The sequence below is a fragment of the Amblyraja radiata genome, chromosome 34, assembly GCF_010909765.2.
Source record: "Amblyraja radiata isolate CabotCenter1 chromosome 34, sAmbRad1.1.pri, whole genome shotgun sequence".
NCBI lineage: Eukaryota > Metazoa > Chordata > Chondrichthyes > Rajiformes > Rajidae > Amblyraja > Amblyraja radiata.
In genome coordinates, this window is record NC_045989.1 from 20257826 (window position 1) to 20277199 (window position 19374).

Here is a 19374-nt window from a genome sequence, read left to right on the forward strand (position 1 = left end):
AGCCAGAATACAAATCCCTCGTGGAATCTGGCGGTGACAGAGGGCCGGAAATTTTCAGCTGCAGTGGAATGATTGAAGCCAAGGGAGGCAGTACCGAAAAAAAGCAATTTGCACTCTGGCTTCAAAGCAGAGGAGCAAGGTGAAGTCTGATGTAAACCAGGATGCAAATGGCCAGCCCTAACTCAAAGTAGCAGCTAAGGAACTCACTGCAAACTTTAAAATTAATTTAACAACTTGCCTCCAATCCACAACTAAATAACTCGGTTGTCTTTATAGTCTGAACAAGTAAGAATTTAAAATTACGACAATCATAGAATCATAGACAAAATGCTGGAGTAACTCAGCCGGTCAGGCAGCATCACTGGAGAAAAGCAATAGGTGACGTTTCGGGTCGAAACCCTTCTTCAGACTGAGATAGACTTGGATTGTTTTCACTGGAATGCTGGAGTAGTAAGGGAGGCCGGATAATAATAATAATAATAATAATAATAAATACTTTATTGATCCCCTCAGGGAAATTCAGATGTCCAGAAGCCCCCAACCAACAAACCCACAGATTCAAAACAAATGCAGACAGAAAATACATAGAATACAATGTGGACACTACCTGAGAGCAATAAATACTTAAAAAGACCAATAATTAACAATTAAAAATTAAAAAATTGCAAAATGCATCCCCCTACAGCCTAGCGGTCCGAATTATAAAATCTAATGGCTGCAGGGGTGAAGGATCTCCTGAACCGCTCCGTTCTACAGGGCAGGGAGAGGAGCCGGTTGTTGTTCCGACTGCTCTTTTGACTCTCCAGAATTACATGGAGGGGATGCCCGGGGTTTTTCAGGATGACCTGCACCTTGTGCCTCATACGCCTCTCAAGCACATCCATCCCAGAGTCTACTCTCCCCTCCAGCACTGAGCTAGCTCGTTTAACCAGTTTGACCAGCTTCTTGTTGTTTTTTGCACTAATGCTGTTGCCTCAGCAGACAACAGCGTAGAAAATAACACTTGCAACCACAGTGTTGTAAAACATGTGCAGTATTTCATTACACACATTGAAGGATTTGAGCCTTCTGAGGAAAAAGAGTCTGCTCTGGCCTTTTTTGTAGAGGGAGTCAGAGTTGACAGACCAGTCCAGTTTGTTATCAAGGTGCACTCCAAGGTATTTATATGTCTGCACCACCTCAATGTCAGCCCCTGCAGCGTTGACCGGCTGAAGAGGGAGCTTGGACCTGCCAAAGTTAACCACCATCTCTTTAGTCTTAGTTGTGTTCAGGATGAGACAGTTCTTTTCACTCCAGGCACAAAAGGAACTGGTCAAGTTCCTGTATTCCTCCTCCTGCCCGTTCCTTACACATGCCACAATCACTGTATCATCTGAATATTTCTGTACGTGGCATGTGTCAGACTTATAGTTAGAAACATAGAAACATAGAAATTAGGTGCAGGAGTAGGCCATTCGGCCCTTCGAGCCTGCACCGCCATTCAATATGATCATGGCTGATCATCCAACTCAGTATCCCGTACCTGCCTTCTCTCCATACCCTCTGATCCCCTTAGCCACAAGGGCCACATCTAACTCCCTCTTAAATATAGCCAATGAACTGGCCTCGACTACCCTCTGTGGCAGAGAGTTCCAGAGATTCACCACTCTCTGTGTGAAAAAAGTTCTTCTCATCTCGGTTTTAAAGGATTTCCCCCTTATCCTTAAGCTGTGACCCCTTGTCCTGGACTTCCCCAACATCGGGAGCAATCTTCCTGCATCTAGCCTGCCCAACCCCTTAAGAATTTTATAAGTTTCTATAAGATCCCCTCTCAATCTCCTAAATTTTAGAGAGTATAAACCAAGTCTATCCAGTCTTTCTTCATAAGACAGTCCTGACATCCCAGGAATCAATCTGTTGAACCTTCTCTGCACTCCCTCTATGGCAATAATGTCCTTCCTCAGATTTGGAGACCAAAACTGTACGCAGTACTCCAGGTGTGGTCTCACCAAGACCCTGTACAACTGCAGTAGAACCTCCCTGCTCCTATACTCAAATCCTTTTGCTATGAAAGCTAACATACCATTCGCTTTCTTCACTGCCTGCTGCACCTGCATGCCCACTTTCAATGACTGGTGTGCCATGACACACAGGTCTCGCTGCATCTCCCCTTTTCCTAGTCGGCCACCATTTAGATAATAGTCTGCTTTCCTGTTTTTGCCACCAAAATGGATAACCTCACATTTATCCACATTATACTGCATCTGCCAAACATTTGCCCACTCACCCAGCCTATCCAAGTCACCTTGCAGTCTCCTAGCATCCTCCTCACAGCTAACACTGCCCCCCAGCTTAGTGTCATCCGCAAACTTGGAGATATTGCCTTCAATTCCCTCATCCAGATCATTAATATATATTGTAAATAGCTGGGGTCCCAGCACTGAGCCTTGCGGTACCCCACTAGTCACTGCCTGCCATTGTGAAAAGGACCCGTTTACTCCTACTCTTTGCTTCCTGTTTGCCAGCCAGTTCTCTATCCACATCAATACTGAACCCCCAATGCCGTGTGCTTTAAGTTTGTATACTAATCTCTTATGTGGGACCTTGTCGAAAGCCTTCTGGAAGTCCAGATACACCACATCCACTGGTTCTCCCCTATCCACGCTACTAGTTACATCCTCGAAAAATTCTATAAGATTCGTCAGACATGATTTACCTTTTGTAAATCCATGCTGACTTTGTCCAATGATTTCACCACTTTCCAAATGTGCTGCTATCCCATCTTTAATAACTGACTCTAGCAGTTAAAGTCTGCTGTATACAGGGTGAAGAGGAACGGGGCCAGAACCGTTCCCTGTGGGGCTCCAACATTGCACACCACTGTGCCAGAGACACTGTCCCCCAGCTTGACAAACTGTGGTCGACCCGTCAGGTAGTCGTATATCCAGGAGATAAATGTGGAATCCACCCCCATCTTCTTAAGCTTGTCATTCAGAATCAGGGGTTGGATGGTGTTGAACGCACTTGAGAAGTCGAAGAACATAATCCTCACACAGCCACCGGGTTTGTCCAAAAAGGAGTAGATCCGGTGCAGCATGTAGAGGACTGCGTCATCCACCCCAATGTTCTCCTGGTATGCAAACTGTAGTGGGTCGAGTGCGTGCTGGACTTGTGGTCTCAGGAGACGAATGAGTAGCCGCTCCATTGTTTTCATGATATGGGATGTAAGGGCCACCGGTCTGTAGTCGTTGATCTCGGTCGGCTGCCCTATCGGATGGAAGGATATAAAATGATGAGAGGCATAAATAAGGTAGACAGTCAGATTCTTCTCCCCCAGGATGGAAAAATCAAATACTAGAGGACACACTGTAACTTTAAGGTGAGAGGAGCAAAGTTTAAAGGAGATGTGCAGGGCAAGTTTGTTTACACAGATGTTGGTGGGTCCCTGGAACCTGCTGCCGGGGCTGATATTTGAGGCAGATACGGTCGTGCCAATTAAAAGACTCTTGCATATTACATGGATATGCAGGGAATGGAGGGATATGCGTTATATGTAAGCAGATATGAGTTGGTCTTGGTATTATTTCAGCACAGATGTTGTGGGCCGAAGGGCCTGCTCTTGTGCTGTACTGTTCTATGTTCTAATTGGCTAATAAAGCCAATGGCCAATGGGGCAGAAGCTGAAGATGTTCCAGTGGAGTTTTACCCATTCCCCTTGCATCACCCTCAGCCTGGCAGACATTGATAGCGTGAAAGAAGGCAACTTCCTTCCTGAGCTGGAGACACAAGAAGCTGCAGAGACTGGAGTCGTGAGCAAAACACAAAGTGCTGGAGGAATTCTGTGGATCAGGCAGTATCTGCTGGGGGGGATGGGCAGGTGTCCTTATGGGTCTGGACCCTTACTTAAACTGATTGAGTTGGGGGGAAAAGCTGGAAAAGAGAGATGGGGATAGGACAAAGCCTGGCACAAACCTTCTTCCCTTCCCCCTGTCCCCGATCACCCATATCCCTCCCTCTGGCTTTACATTTCCTTATCTTCCTTCCATTTGACTCCTTTTCACCTGTACCATTAGTCACTCACTCCATCCATCTGCCAATCAACCCCCCTCACCTGTATCCACCTATCATCCCTCCTCTCTTTTCCAGCTTTATCCCCCGCTAGCCCATCAGTCAGAAGAAGGGTCCCAACCTGAAACATCGTGCGTCCATTGCCTCCACAGACGCTGCCTGACCTGCTGAGTTTCTCCAACACTTTATATTTTGCTCATAAATGAGTTGTCTGTTACTTTTGTACCGTTTTCTTCAGGGAATTAATCGCTTTTCTAGAGATGGAGGTACATTAAATGTTCATATTTCTTTTGCAAATGGTTCTTTAATAAATGTAGCAGGTGTAAATCTCTCCGCTCTATCTCCCCTTTCACCTACTCTCATTTTACTGCACTTACAATGAGAAGGATTGTTTCTGGGGCACAGCAAGTCTCTTTCCTCATCAGCAGAACATTAATACAAGTTGGAGAGATGTAACTACAGCTCATGGTGAAATGTGCTGAACTGTCTCTCCATATTAATTATGCTGGGGGAAAATCACCTTGATCTAATGCAAGTTTTATAGTTCCACACGTGAAGGGGTAACATTGCAACTGTTTCCTGGTAGCTTTGCTAATCTATATCAAAGAGTGCAATTAATATCGCTGCACATTAAAGAATTTTGCTCAATCGGTTTCTTGGTTTTATTTCCTGAGGATAGCTATTATACCCCAGACCATAAGACATTAGACCATTGGGCAGCGCAGTGGTGCAGTGGTGCAATTGCAGCCTAATGCCCCTGTCCCACTTAGGAAACTTGAACGGAAACCTCTGGAGACTTTGCGCCCCACCCAAGGTGTCCATGCGGTTCCCGGAGGTTGCAGGTGGTTGCCGGAGGTTGCAGGTAGTGGAAGCAGGTAGGGAGACTGACAAAAACCTCCGGGAACCGCACGGAAATCTTGGGTGGGGCGCAAAGTCTCCAGAGGTTTCCGTTCAGGTTTCCTAAGACTGAGTCTGCGCCGACCAGCGATCCCTGCACGCTAACGCTATCCTACACACACCAGGGACAATTTCCAAATTTTCCGAAGCCAATTAGCCTACAAACCTGTACATTTTTGGAGTGTGGGAGGGAACCGGAGCTCCCGGAGAAAACCCACGCACAGCACCCGTAGTCAGGATCGAACCTGGGTCTCCGGGGCTGTAAGGCAACAACTCCATGCCGCCTGTGTTGAGTAAACAAATAAGCTAATTTGAGCTCAGCAGTAAATGTTTACCGAATATTGAAGCATTTAAGCGAAGCTATAAAATTGGAGGTTTCGTTGTCGTGGCAACACAACCCACTCTGCTGAGTCATCGGCTATTCCTGTCCACAGTGGAGATATCTGGTTCTCTAATGACATCTTGGCAACTGTGCACACTGATTAATGTGCTGGCTTTACATTGCATTATTTAGAAATGTAACATATTCCTGGTGTACTGAGATTGCAAGAATTCTGGCCCCATCAGAACTCTAGCAGAGAAACAGCTTCACTTCTCCTTGCTCTGAGATCCCAAAGGATATTCAGTATTGTATGATTTTCCTTCTCTCCCAATTTAATGTTTTTTTTAATACAAGGGAAGAGGTCGCACTTCCCTCATGTTTTCTAGGCACTTTGACCTATATACCAAAGGGCGGCACGATGGCGCAGCGGTAGATTTGTGGCCTCATGCCCCTGTCCCACTTAAGAAACCTGAACGGAAACCTCTGGAGACTTTGCGCCCCACCCAGGGTTTACGTGCAGTTCCCGGAGGTTTTTGTCAGTCTCCTTACCTGCTTCCACTACCTGCAACCTCCGGCAACCACCTGCAACCTCCGGGAACCGCACGGAAACCTTGAGTGGGGCGAAAAGTCTCCAGAGGTTTCCGTTCAGGTTTCCTAAGTGGGACAAGGGCATTACAGTGCTTATAGATCCAGGTTAACATTAACACTGCAATACAATATTCTACACTCTGATATTTTTCTCTTTGCCCTACTTGCGAAAGGCTTGACTGTACATTTGTACAGTATGATTTGATTTGTCTGGATAACACTCAAACAAAAGCTTTTCACTGTATCACAGTTCATGTGACAATGGTAAACCAAACCCATACTTAAATTAATCTCCAATGCTCAGAGTCCCAATCACTACCCGTCACGGTTGGGGCTGGTCGCAGGTGTCTTTGCTAAGCCCCCAACATCCAGGCTTCTCTGCTCTTCCCAAAGGTTAGAAAAGACACAAAGTGCTGGAGTAACATGTGGGGAACATGTGTATGTAATGGGTAGACAAAAGTGCTGGAGAATCTCAGCGGGTGCAGCAGCATCTATGGAGCGAAGGAAATAGGCAACGTTTCGGGTCGAAACCCAAGGGGTTTCGGCCCGAAACGTTGCCTATTTCCTTAAACGTTGCCTATTTCCTTCGCTCCATAGATGCTGCTGCACCCGCTGAGATTCTCCAGCACTTTTGTCTACCTTCGATTTTCCAGCATCTGCACAGTTCCTTCTTAAACACATGTGTACGTAATGTTCCTGGTTAGGAATTCTGAAGGATCCCAACCTGAAACGTCACCCATCCATGTCCCCCAGAGATGCAGCCTGACCTGCCCAGCGACTCCAGCACTTGTTTTGTTTTTTGAAAGCCAGATCTGCAGTTCCTTGTGTCCACCTATCACTTGCCAGGCTTTGCCTTGCCCCTGCCTCTCCTTTGCAGTTTTCTCACCCCTCCTCTATCTGTCTGAAGAAGAGTCCCAACCCAAAACATTGTCTGCCCATTCCCTCCACAGATGCTGCCAGACCAGCTGAGTTCCTCCAATACTTTGTGTTGCTGAAGATCACGAGAGGAATACTATAGATGAGGTAAAAGAACAGAGTAGGGAATCAACAATCAGAGGACAAAGGTTTACAGTGAGGGCAGGAAAGATCTAATAGGAATTAGAGGGGCAACTTTGTTTTACACAAAGGATGGTAGGTACATGGAATGGGCTGCAGGAGGGGGTAGTTGAGGCAGGTACTTTCAAAACGTTTAAAAAATATTTAGACAGGTACATTGATAGGAAAGGTTTAGAGTGTTGTGGACAAACACAGGCAGGTGGGTCTAGTGTAGATGGGGCGAGTTTGGCTGTATGACTAGACTGTATGACTCTATGCTTCCAGCATCTGCAGCCTCTTGTGTCTCTGGCAGACTGATTTGGCTTAAGGCTCCTTATCTGCGGGTGAAATTGGCAGTAACTGATGCTCTTGGATATTATGGGAGAAAAAAATAATTTAGTAATATAAATTTATTAACTCCACTTCAAGCCGAAGATTTATTTCAAAGAAGTAATGAATATCGTCTACTCATCATCTAATAAAGCCATCTCCTGCACCAGGCTGCCCCCTGGAGGAGGCTTCATTTGATGCATTGCATCTTCATGTAACTTGTCTTTGCATATATATGTGGGACATTGTACTTATTAGTGCTTTTACTTATGTAGACAAAGATATGTTGTTCCTTGCTGTTAGTGTCTATGGTGGATCGTCTTTCTAATAAGCTGCTTAAGCTGTTTAAGGGCCTGACCACCAACTTTACAGAAGCATAATTAGTTTAGTTTAGTTTCTTTTAGAGATACAGCATGGAAACAGGCCAGGTGAAGACTTGGTGGGCCAAACGACCAGTTTCCGCGCTGTCTCTAAAGTAAACTAAACTCTCATCTTTCAAGAGATAGTTAGATTTAACTCTTAGGGCTAAAGGAATCAAGGGATACAGGTAGAAAGCAGGAATGGGGCACTGATTTTGGATGATCAGCCATGATCATATTGAATGGCGGTGCTGGCTCGAATGGCTGAATGGCCTACTCCTGCACCTATTGTCTATGTTTTTATGTTTCCATGGACAGTCACTGGTTACAGTATTTTGGTTCTGCACTATTTTGATTATCTGGTATAACTGCTATTAATTGATTATATTACTGAATATTATATATTTATCTGTGTATTATTGTGTTAATGGGCCTGCAAACTGCAGCAAGTATGAATTCCATTTTTCTGTTAAAGGTAAATATTATACTTAAATACACCTGACTTGCTATTAGGATTCAATCATCCACATATGAAGCTAAACATGACCGCTGATAGCATCCCTCCACCTAATGACGTTAACATCATTAGCATGATCATAATGAACGGCGGTGCTGGCTAGAAGGGCTGAATGGCCCACCCCTGCACCTATTTTCTCTGTTGCCATCCCACATTATTTCAGAAGGACATTTATAGGAGAAAACTCAGGCAATAATTGATAGAGCAAAAGCAGATGTTCGTCTAAGCAAATCAAAGCTTAGTCAAAGTGAAACTTTCACATGGGACCCTAAAAGAGAAGAGGGAGGTGGAGTGAAGGCGTTAAGAGGAGGAAAGATTCTCTCACCTTTCAATTTAGTGTCTATTTCTAATCAGCAAAATAAAAATAATTGGAGACACAAAAATCCTAGTTTAATTCAGTTTAGTTTATTGTCACGTGTACCGAGGTACAGTGAAAAGCTTTTGTTGTGTGCTAACCGGTCAGCAGAAAGACAATACATGATTATAATCATGATTAGAATAATTTTCCGCGGAGACCGTTCCCTCCAAAACTCCCATGTCAACTCGCCCCTCCCCAGGTACTTTCCCCTGCAGCCGCAGGAGATACAACACCTGTCCCTTTACCTCCCCCCTCGACTCCATCCAAGGACCCAAACAGTCTTTCCAGGTGAGGCAGAGGTTCACTTGCACCTACTCCAACCTCATCTACTGGATCCGCTGTTCCAGGTGTCAACTTCTCTACATCGGCGAGACCAAGCGCAGGCTCGGCGATCGTTTCACTGAACACCTCCGCTCAGTCCGTCTTAAACTACCTGATCTCCCGGTGGCTCAGCACTTCAACTCCCCCTCCCATTCCCAACCTGACCTTTCTGTCCTGGGCCTCCTCCATTGTCAGAGTGAGGCCCAGCGCACATTGGAGGAACAGCACCTCATATTTCGCTTGGGTAGTTTACACCCCAGCGGTATGAACATTGACATCAGATAGCTCTTGCTTTCTCTCTCCATCCCCTTCCCAGTTCTCCCACTGTTCTTACTGTCTCCAACTACATCCTATCTTTGACCCACCCCCTCCCGACAACAGTCTGAAGAAGGGTCTCGACCCGAAACGTTGTCCATTCGTTCTCTCCAGAGATGCTGCCTCACCCGCTGAGTTACTCCAGCATTTTGTGTCTAGATGATTATCATCGATCCATTTAGTGTACAGATACATGATAAGGGGATGACATTTAGTGATCATAGTTGAAGTGAGAGGAGTTGGTGTAGGAAGAGTGATGTAAGAGTGTGGAGCGACAGATGACACAAAAAGCTGGAGTAACTCAGCGGGACAGGCAGCGTCTCTGGAGAGAAGGAATGGGTGACGTTTCGGGTCGAGACCCTTCTTCAGACTGAAGAGTATGGAGCAATTGTAAAATGAGTTTGTAGATCTGCTTCTGTGGCTAGCCCGCAAATAGGCAATCGTGTTGAGCGCCATCTTGCTTCTTTGTAGAGTAAAATACGATGTGCTGGAGGAACCCAGCATGTCAGGCAGCACCTGCGGAGGGAACGGGTAGGCACAGAATCTGAAGAAGAGTCCAAACCCTAAACATCACCCGTCCATCCATGTCTTCCAGAGATGCGCAGCCTGCAGAACCAGTGTCTTAAGGGCCTGTCCCACTCGGCGATTTTTTCGGCGACTGCAGGCATCATTGTCTGACGTATCAGGTCACCAAAAAATTCACGGCTTGACGCGGTGTGACAATGTATTGACGATGTATGTTCCTCAAGTGTCGCAACATTTTTGTTTGTCGCCGCTGGATTTTGAAACGTTCAAAATCTTTCGGCAACCCTGATACGTCAGTCAATGACGCCGGCAGTTGCCGAAAAAATCGTCAAGTGGGACAGCCCTTTACAGTGTCAGGGACCCAGGTCCTATCCTGACCTGGGGTGCTGTCTCTGTTGAGTTTGCATGTTCTCCATGTGACTGCATTTGTTTCCTCCCAGCGCTCTGGTTTCCTCCCACATCCCAATCTCCCCAGTACCGTTCATGCTTTAGTAACCGCTCCGAAAAATTCCCCCTCAGACTCTCCTGCCCCAAGGAAGACAAACCAGCCTCTCCACATAACTGGAATTCTCCATCCCAGCCCACACCCTGGTGAATCTCCTCTCAGCCCTTTCAATGCAACCACGTATGCCCACCAAACTATACACAGTACTCCAGCTGTGGCCACACCAAACGTTCTCCCATAATGTTCCTTGTTTTTATATTCCCTGCAAGCATCTATATTCTTTTTGCATCATCTTATCTGTCTGTGCTTCCTCCGTCAGAGATCATTGGACTTGTACGAGGTCATTCTGATCCTCAGTGCCCCCCAAGAGTCCAGAGAGTCAAGAGTGTTTAATTGTTGTATGTACCGGCAACGGAGGAATTGTCGGCGAGCCCTTTGTGTACTTTTTATGTAGCAACAAAGGGTTTCACTACACCTAGGTACGTGAATGAATGAATAAATAAATCTGAATGAATGAATACATTTTATTAGCCAAGTATGTATACATACAAGGAATTTGCCTTGGTGCTTTGCTCGCAAGTAACAACACAATATACAGTAGACAATTAAAAATAAAACATTATAATTTAAACATGTGAAGAATGAAATAAAATACCAGAGAAAAAGGAGGCTACTGACTTTTGGCTGTTGAGTAGAGCTACTGCTCGTGGAAAAAAGCTGTCTGGCTGCGGCGGCTTTGACAGGAAGCGTTTCAGGAAGAGTTTATGGCCAGGGTGAGAGGGGTCAGAGATGATCTTACCCGCTCGCTTCCTGGCCCTTGCAGTGTATGGGGGGAAGGTTGCAGCCAACAACCTTGTCGGCAGATCGAACGATTCACTGCAGCCTCCGGATGTCGTGCTTGGTGGCTGAGCCAAACCAGACCATGATGGCGAAGGTGAGGACAGACTCTACGATGGCCGTATAAAACTGGACCATGTGACAATAAAGTATCATCATCGTCATCGGAAAGAATCAAACTGCTGGGGGAACTACAACATTTCTACAACATTTCATCTGCTGGAGGAACTCAGTGGGTTCTGTGGGGGAAGGGTGACAGAAATTGTCAATGTTTCAAGTCAAGACCTTGCATCGGGACTTTGATGAAGCCAGTTGACTATTGTTAGGAATGTTGCTGCCCTACTAGAGTGAGTTGCAGTTACAGTGTCTCGGGATAATGTTTGGGTTGTAACATTCAGCCCGAGGTCCCACACGACTGATACCATCACAAGTCACTTGTAAAGATCTGTAAAATCCCCCCTAGCTGAATTACAAATCCTAAAGAAAGCAGCGAGGGTCAGAAAAAGATGTCTTTTGTATTTCTATTTTGCAAAAAACAAAGAGCAAGCTTTTAAGTCAGAATCAGCTGATTTCATGCAGATTAGCTACAAACATATGAGAAGCTTGCTTGTTTATTTTCACGTGGGTGGAAAGGTCAGAGAGGAGTTGGTCTGTGTGCGTGCAAAAAGCCCATTATCTGAGAGATCCCAGAGGAGATGGGTCAGGAAAACTTGCATCATTAACTCATTAAAATCGGAAGCCCAACACAATTATTTTGGGGCTTCCATTCCAGTGCGATGTCTAGAGTAAAAATGAAACCACTGCTTCAAAGGAACTCGCAAATATGCATATTGGCCTTTGGATTGTTTCATTCTGATGTTGCCCAAGATTAAGAGAACCAATTTGTTAACTATAGGAACTCCTGCACTTAATTTCTATATTACTGAACATTTGACTCTGTGCTATCTGTATAAAACAATTTTCATTATTTTATATCTCCAAATAACTAAAAATAAAAAGGTACAGCATAGACTGATTCATTATGCTTCTGCGAGTATCAAATTCATTGTTCTGTTTCATTTGACATTCAAACACTCGACTCTTGACTGGACCCCATTTCCCACGACATGGTGTTAATCTTAAGTGGAGGTGAAGGTATGGAAGAGAAACTGAACTCAGAGTAACAATAACATCTCCAATTTCCCAAGCTTCATCGATGAAAACTGAAAATCTTGATGGAAGGATGGTAGAGGGTTCAAAAACCAGTGGCATTTTTCTTCTTTGGAATTTAGGAGGTTGAGGGGTGACTTCTGCCTGGCAAATCCTTTAAAACCGAGATGAGAAGAACTTTTTTCACACAGAGAGTGGTGAATCTCTGGAACTCCCTGCCACAGAGGGTAGTCAAGGCCAGTTCATTGGCTATATTTAAGAGGAAGTTAGATGTGGCCCTTGTGGCTAAGGGGATCAGAGGGTATGGAGAGAAGGCAGGTACAGGATACTGAGTTGGATGATCAGCCATGATCATATTGAATGGCGGTGCAGGCTCGAAGGGCCGAATGGCCTACTCCTGCACCTAATTTCTATGTTTCTATGTTTATGACCTCATTCAGGTGTACAAGGCCATGAGGTACACTAGACTAGAGGGCATAGGCTTCAGGAAGAGATTTAACATAGATGTCAGGGGCAACTTTTTCACTCAGAGGGAAGTCAGCATATGTGTATGAAGAAACTGCAGATGCTGGTTTAAACGACACAAAATGCTGGAGTAACTCAGCGGGACAGGCAGCATCTCTGGTGAGAAGGAAAGGGTGGAGACTTAAGAAGGGTCTCAACCCGAAACGTCACCCATTCCTCTCTCCAGAGATGTTGCCTGTCCCGCTGCATTGCTCCAGCATTTTGTGTCTATCTGAAGTCAGTATATGACCGATATGGATAGGAAGGGCTTCGAGGAATATGGGCCAAATGGGTATGCCAACTGTATGCCAACTTGGTTGGCATTGATAAGGTGGGCTGAGAGGCCCGTTTCTGTGCTGTACCGCTCTATGACTATGAGTGCAGGCAAAGCCTCTGCCTGGCAAGGACCAGTAGACAAAAAGTAAATAGTTCATGATGTGACCCAAGGGAGAGATGGGAAACAATTTCACTTCTCCTGGACCTCATTTATAAAAAAAGAAATGTGACGTTAATTCTGGGATCTCTCTGGCATTGAAGCCACATTGAGATCAAATGTCAAGGTTTTAAAAGCTTCATATATTTCTTAGCCACTCTAAATGTCCCTGGATTATCAGCCCAAATGAGTTATCATCAACAAAACCTCATCGATTTGCCATTCCCATTGGATCTGTTCACAGATTTGTTTTCAAACTGAAGACATTTCTGGTAAATTTTATTTCGGGATTCTGCATTTCACAGAACACCAACAGCAAAGCTTCTGAAGCCTCTTGTTTAGTTTAGAGATACAGCGCGGAAACAGGCTCTTCAGCCCGCTGGGTCTGCGCCCACCAACGATCCCCGCACACTAACACTATCCTACACACACACACTAGGGACAATTTACAACTTTACCAAGCCAATTAACCTACAGACCTGTAAGTCTTTGAAGTGTGGGAGGAAATACTGGAGAAAACCTACGCGGTTTCGAGGAGAACGTACAAACTCCGTACAGACAGCACAGCACCGTAGTCAGGATCGAACCCGGGTCTCTGGGGTTGTAAGGCAGCAACTCTACCTCTGCCTCACTGTGCCGCCCTCTGGTATTTGCTTTCAATGAAGCGATACATAACTCTGTGGTTCAGACAAGTGCCTTCCAGCATAAGAAATCCTTGCTTGTGAGGAACGGTGGCCATTCAGCCCATTACCACAAGGAATGAAGAACAATCTAATTCCGCCTGAATTTCCATTGGTGTCTTAAGTTTTATTCTTCCATGAATAAATTAAAATAGACTTTGGGGGTGGATGGGAAAGGGATGGTTAAGAACAAATTACAGGGATGTCACAGGGATGTATAGGAAGGAATTGCCGATGCCAGTTTGCACTGAAGATAGACACTAAATGCTGGTGTAACTCAGCAGGACAAGCAGAATCCGTGGAGAAAAGGAATAAGTGATGTTGCGGGTTAAGACTCTTCTTCAGACTGTCAGAATGTAATTTTAAAAAGGCAGAGAAAGGGGAAAGATTGGTGATTCCAGTGAGTTTAGTGATCTCAGTTAAATAACTTGAGTGGAAACTAGGGGAATGTTGGAAGATCATTGCATGTGGCCTGTAATTCACACATCCAGAGATCACCGAGGGCATGTGAGGGCAGACACAAGCAATGTCTTGTTGGCAGCCTGTTGGTAACACAATGTGAAATATAGGGCACTGTCTAATGCAAGTTTGAGTCTCAATGACAGTGTAATTAAGTTGCTGATATCAAATCGGGCCCAACGTGACCTAGTGGTCCTGTGGTGCTTTCTTAAATCTTTAATTGTGGGAGGCGCTGGGGGAGTTTGGAGAGAAGAGATATTAGACACCAAGTGAAAAGTCTTTGTGAAGCGATGCTTGCTCTTCCTGGGGCCTCCAGAACCCCTTTGAAGGATAGCAATTACAGTTCTCTCTACTTGGAGAAAAAGACAAGCTGCGGGAGAGTTGCTGCTTTACAGCGCCAGAGACCCGGGTTCGAACCTGACTGCGGGTGCTGCCTGTACGTAGTTTGTACGTTCTCCCTGTGACCACGTGGGTTTTCTCCGGGTGCTCTGGTTTCCTCCCACACTCCAAAGACGTGCAGGTTTGTAGGTTAATTGGCTTTGGTAAAATTGTAAATTGTCCCTAGTGTGTAGGATAGTGCTTGCATAACGGGGTGATTGCTGGTCGGCACGGTGGGCCAAAGGGCCTGTTTACGTGCTGTATCTCTAAAGTCTATAAATGTGTCACCAATGTCAGTCACGGACGGATCTGCATCTAGATGACTGTCTGGCTGGTTTTACATGGAATGATTCCTGGTTGTCTATTTAAAATCCTGCCTGAAACTTGATTAAAGGCTTAACTGCTGGCTCTTTATCAATGAGAATACAATAATCACTCAATATGCTTTCACGTAATAGGTTGATTTAAGAAGCAAACTCATCCAACGAGGCAGGAACGGGGTACTGATGGTGGATGGTCAGCCATGATCACAGTGAATGGCGATACTGGCTAAAAGGCTCGAATGGCCTACTCCTGATTTACACCAAATAGACACAAAATGCTGGAGTAACTCAGTGAGTCAGATGGCATCTCTGGAGAAAAGGAATAGGTGACATTTCGGGTCGGAACTGAAATGACTGAATCGTCACCTATTCCGTTTCTCCACAGATGCTGCCTGACCCGCTGAGTTACTCCAGCATTTTGTGTCCTCTGACAGGGTTATGACTGACAGGGCTTTGTGTTAAGATATCTGTCCTAAGTTGGCATGCCCATCAGTGCCACCACAACAGCAAAAGATGCATAACGGTGGATAATTATTCTATGTTTGTTTGTGCCATCTATTACATTTACCAAGGAAGGAGGATAATTGCTCCAAGGAATGATAACTTTCTCTGACTGTATTACGAGCCTCCTATCTGATTAGAGTTTGAATAGTTCGCAATTAACTCGTCAACAGTCGAGTAAGATGTAATGTTAAAATTGTACAGGGCATTGGTGAGACCAAATCTGGAGTATGGTGTACAATTTTGGTCGCCCAATTATAGGAAGGATGTCAACAAAATAGAGAGAGTGCAGAGGAGATTTACTAGAATGTTGCCTGGGTTTCAACAACTAAGTTACAGAGATAGGTTGAATAAGTTAGGTCTTTATTCTCTGGAGCGCAGAAGGTTAAGGGGGGACTTGATAGAGGTCTTTAAAATGATGAGAGGGATAGACAGAGTTGATGTGGACAAGCTTTTCCCTTTGAGAAAAGGGAAGATTCAAACAAGAGGACATGACTTCAGAATTAAGGGACAGAAGTTTAGGGGTAACATGAGGGGGAACTTCTTTACTCAGAGAGTGGTAGCGGTGTGGAATGAGCTTCCAGTGGAAGTGGTGGCGGCAGGTTCGTTGGTATCATTTAAAAATAAATTGGATAGGCATATGGATGAGAAGGGAATGGAGGGTTATGGTATGAGTGCAGGCAGGTGGGACTAAGGGAAAAAAGTTGTTCGGCACGGACTTGTAGGGCCGAGATGGCCTGTTTCCGTGCTGTAATTGTTATATGGTTATATGGTTATAAGATGAATTTGTAACCTTCAACACGCTTGTTCCTTTACCCTTTTCTGGAAAAAGTTAAAAGTGATCACTGGGACACTAGTTCTTGGAGCAAGTTCAGCCTGCGTAACTGGCAATTTGCAGTTACCAGAGCTCAGGGAAAATGATCAATGAAGTAGACTAGAAAAATACCATACTTGGAGAAGTACAGAACTTGAGTACACAAATCAAACCTGACACTCCAATTCGCACTGTGTGAGTGTAATATATCAAGTAACGACATGCTGAGTTTTAAGACATTGTCCATGTTGTTACCTCATCCCCAGAGAATGTAACTCTGAAACAGAAACAAGTCAGGTCATCTAACATTTGACAAACCATACAAGGAACTGTTGAATGTAGAGTTTCTGATCTGTGTCAGGGGGGCAAAATAGAATGATATAGGTGAGAAAACTTCCATTTATACAACATGCTATAAGATATTAGGTGGTAACTTAGTACAGTATTATACTGCATTAAAATGTAAAATTTCAACCTAAGATTCTCACCATGGTTGAGATTAGTCAACAATAATTCTGAAAGTTTATAACATTACAGCTGATGACGTGACCAGGTTTAGAGCCACGGCCAAGGCATCTTGACACAACTTCATCCAGTGATTGATCACCTTGAGAGTTTCTTTCATCTACACAAGAAACAGAAATACCGACCTTACGTCACCCAAATGATGGAGGATTCCAACCCATTAGCACTTATCTAAAAGTTTACAGATGCATGATCTGGTTATTCTCCTTGTAAATGTGGAGACATGGTAAATCTCATTTAGAAAAAATACTTCTTGCCATCACTGCTAATAAATATACATTTTTAATTTTGCCCACAATACCTTGTTAAAAGTTGAAAAGAGACGTATTTAAGGAAGATTAACGACATTGCATTTATTACACTTGATCAAACTGAGGAATGGATTTGCCAACTAAGCAGTAGTTAAAATCGATTACTGCTTACAATAATTCAGCTGAGAGTTTGACACCGTTTCCCCCGGTACACATGACAACAATAAACCAATACCAATATCAGCCTGGGTAGCTCAGGCCAAGGCTCCTCCTGGGCAAGTTATTAAAAATGGAGAACTGGCAAGTAGCCAGATTTGAAAGAATAAAAAAAAGATCAAATGAAAATAAAGCTGAGCCTGATTAGATTCAGATTCACTTTATTGTCATTGTGCAGTGTACAGTACAGAGACAACGAAATGCAGTTAGCATCTCCCTAGAAGAGCAAACATAGAATAATGAGCAATAAATATATATATGCACATAGTCGTAGTAGTGGGGGAAGAAGTGTCGGGGGGGGGGGGGGGGGGTGGTGACTGGCAATCACCGAGGTACAGAGTTAAGTAATGTAACAGCCGCAGGGAAGAAGCTGTTCCTGGACCTGCTGGTCCGGCAACGGAGAGACCTGTAGCGCCTCCCGGATGGTAGGAGGGTAAACAGACTGTGGCTGGGGTGAGAGCAGTCCTTGACGATGCTGGGCACCCTTCACAGACATCGCTTGCTTTGGACAGACTCAATGGAGGGGAGCGAGGAACCGGTGATGCGTTGGGCAGTTTTCACCACCCTCTGCAGTGCTTTCCGGTCGGAGACAGAGCAGTTGCCATACCATACTGTGATACAGTTGGTAAGGATGCTCTCGATGGTGGTAAGGATGCACAAGTTATAGAGGTGGAAAAGGCCAAACCTGAGAATTCTATGGTATTATAAGCATGCAGAATGAAGACCATGCTGATGCCACTCACGGTCATGTATTGTCTATTTACCACCAACATCTTTCAGTATATTACGTTGTGGCTGATTTTTTTCTTCAACGTATTTGTATGGTATTGCAGTCTTGAGTTTGTGAAAGCAATTTTTAACTTGTTCAGTTTAACGCACACACCTGTTCACATGTACTTAGATCAAGGTCACCTTCTGGATTAGAAACAATCCAAAGACATGGAGTCAAGCCAACACCACACACCATAAATAGCATGTTCTCACAGAAGGATACTGTAGCTTTTGAGCATTAAACCTTTTACTTGGAACCACATTCTCCTGAACACAGGTGCAGAACATGTTTTGTTTCTACAGCAGCCTTCCACTGCACCTTATCCAAGCAACTAGTTGTACGTCAGAAAGTGTAGAGAGAAAATGGTCATTTAATGACAAGGGAGCCAAGATCTTTGTGCTCCCTCTCAACTACCTCACCACCAAGAACTGTAGAACACCAATTATTATCTTGTTCTAGACTTGCCAAGCTTGAACCTGGAAATTATTCCTTTACATTATTTACAGGATGCATGATAATACTGTACTACCATTTGGAAGTGCAATTTAAGAGTCCGCTGCTTGGTCATAGGACAACTCGGTTAGATATACTCTAACTAACACCTACAAATGTACTGTAGAATATATTCTGACTGGTTAATGTATAGACCGGAACAATTGGGGTTAAATAACAGGAATGTATAATAAACAAAAAACAAAATGCTGGAAGAACTCAGTGGGTCAGGCAGCATCTGTGGAAGGAATGGATAGACAACATTTCAGGGTGTGACCCTTCTTCAGACTGAAGGAGAAAGAGTGTGGGAGTGGGGCAAAGCCCAGCAGGTGGTAAGTGGGTACAGGTGACGGAGGGTGATTGGCAGATGGGTGGTGTAAGTGGCAAAGGCTTGAGGTGACAAGGAGACAAATCGGATCAGCGGAGAAATAAAATGTAACGCTGGGGGGAGGGGTATGGGTGAAAGGGGACAGGGAGAGAGGAAAGAGGGAGATAACAGAAATATTTCTTGGCTGCTTAATCTTTTAAAAAAATAACTTAATTCATTAACATTTCAAGCAGATTTCCAAGACTTTGGAATCCAGACAAATCAATACAGAAAATGTTGAATTTAATTGCAAAGGGGTGTGCATTTGAAGGGTTAAAACTATCTGGGATTTTGAACAGAGAGTTACAAAATGATCAATTACCTCATTTTACTTGCATAACATTGGTTAAATTTGTCACAATTACCCAACACATCACCGGTGACAGATTAGAGCTATTTCAGTTCCGTGGCATGCAAACCCAAACAGTTCTCCAATGTAGCAATCAACTGCAGGAAAAAGTTTGTCCTTTTTTAGTTTAGAAATACAGCCCGGAAACAGGCCCTTCAGCCAACCGAGTCCGCACCAACCAGCGATCCCCGCACACTAACATTATCCGACACACATAAGGGACAATTTCCATTTATACCAAGCCAATTTACCTACAAACCTGTAG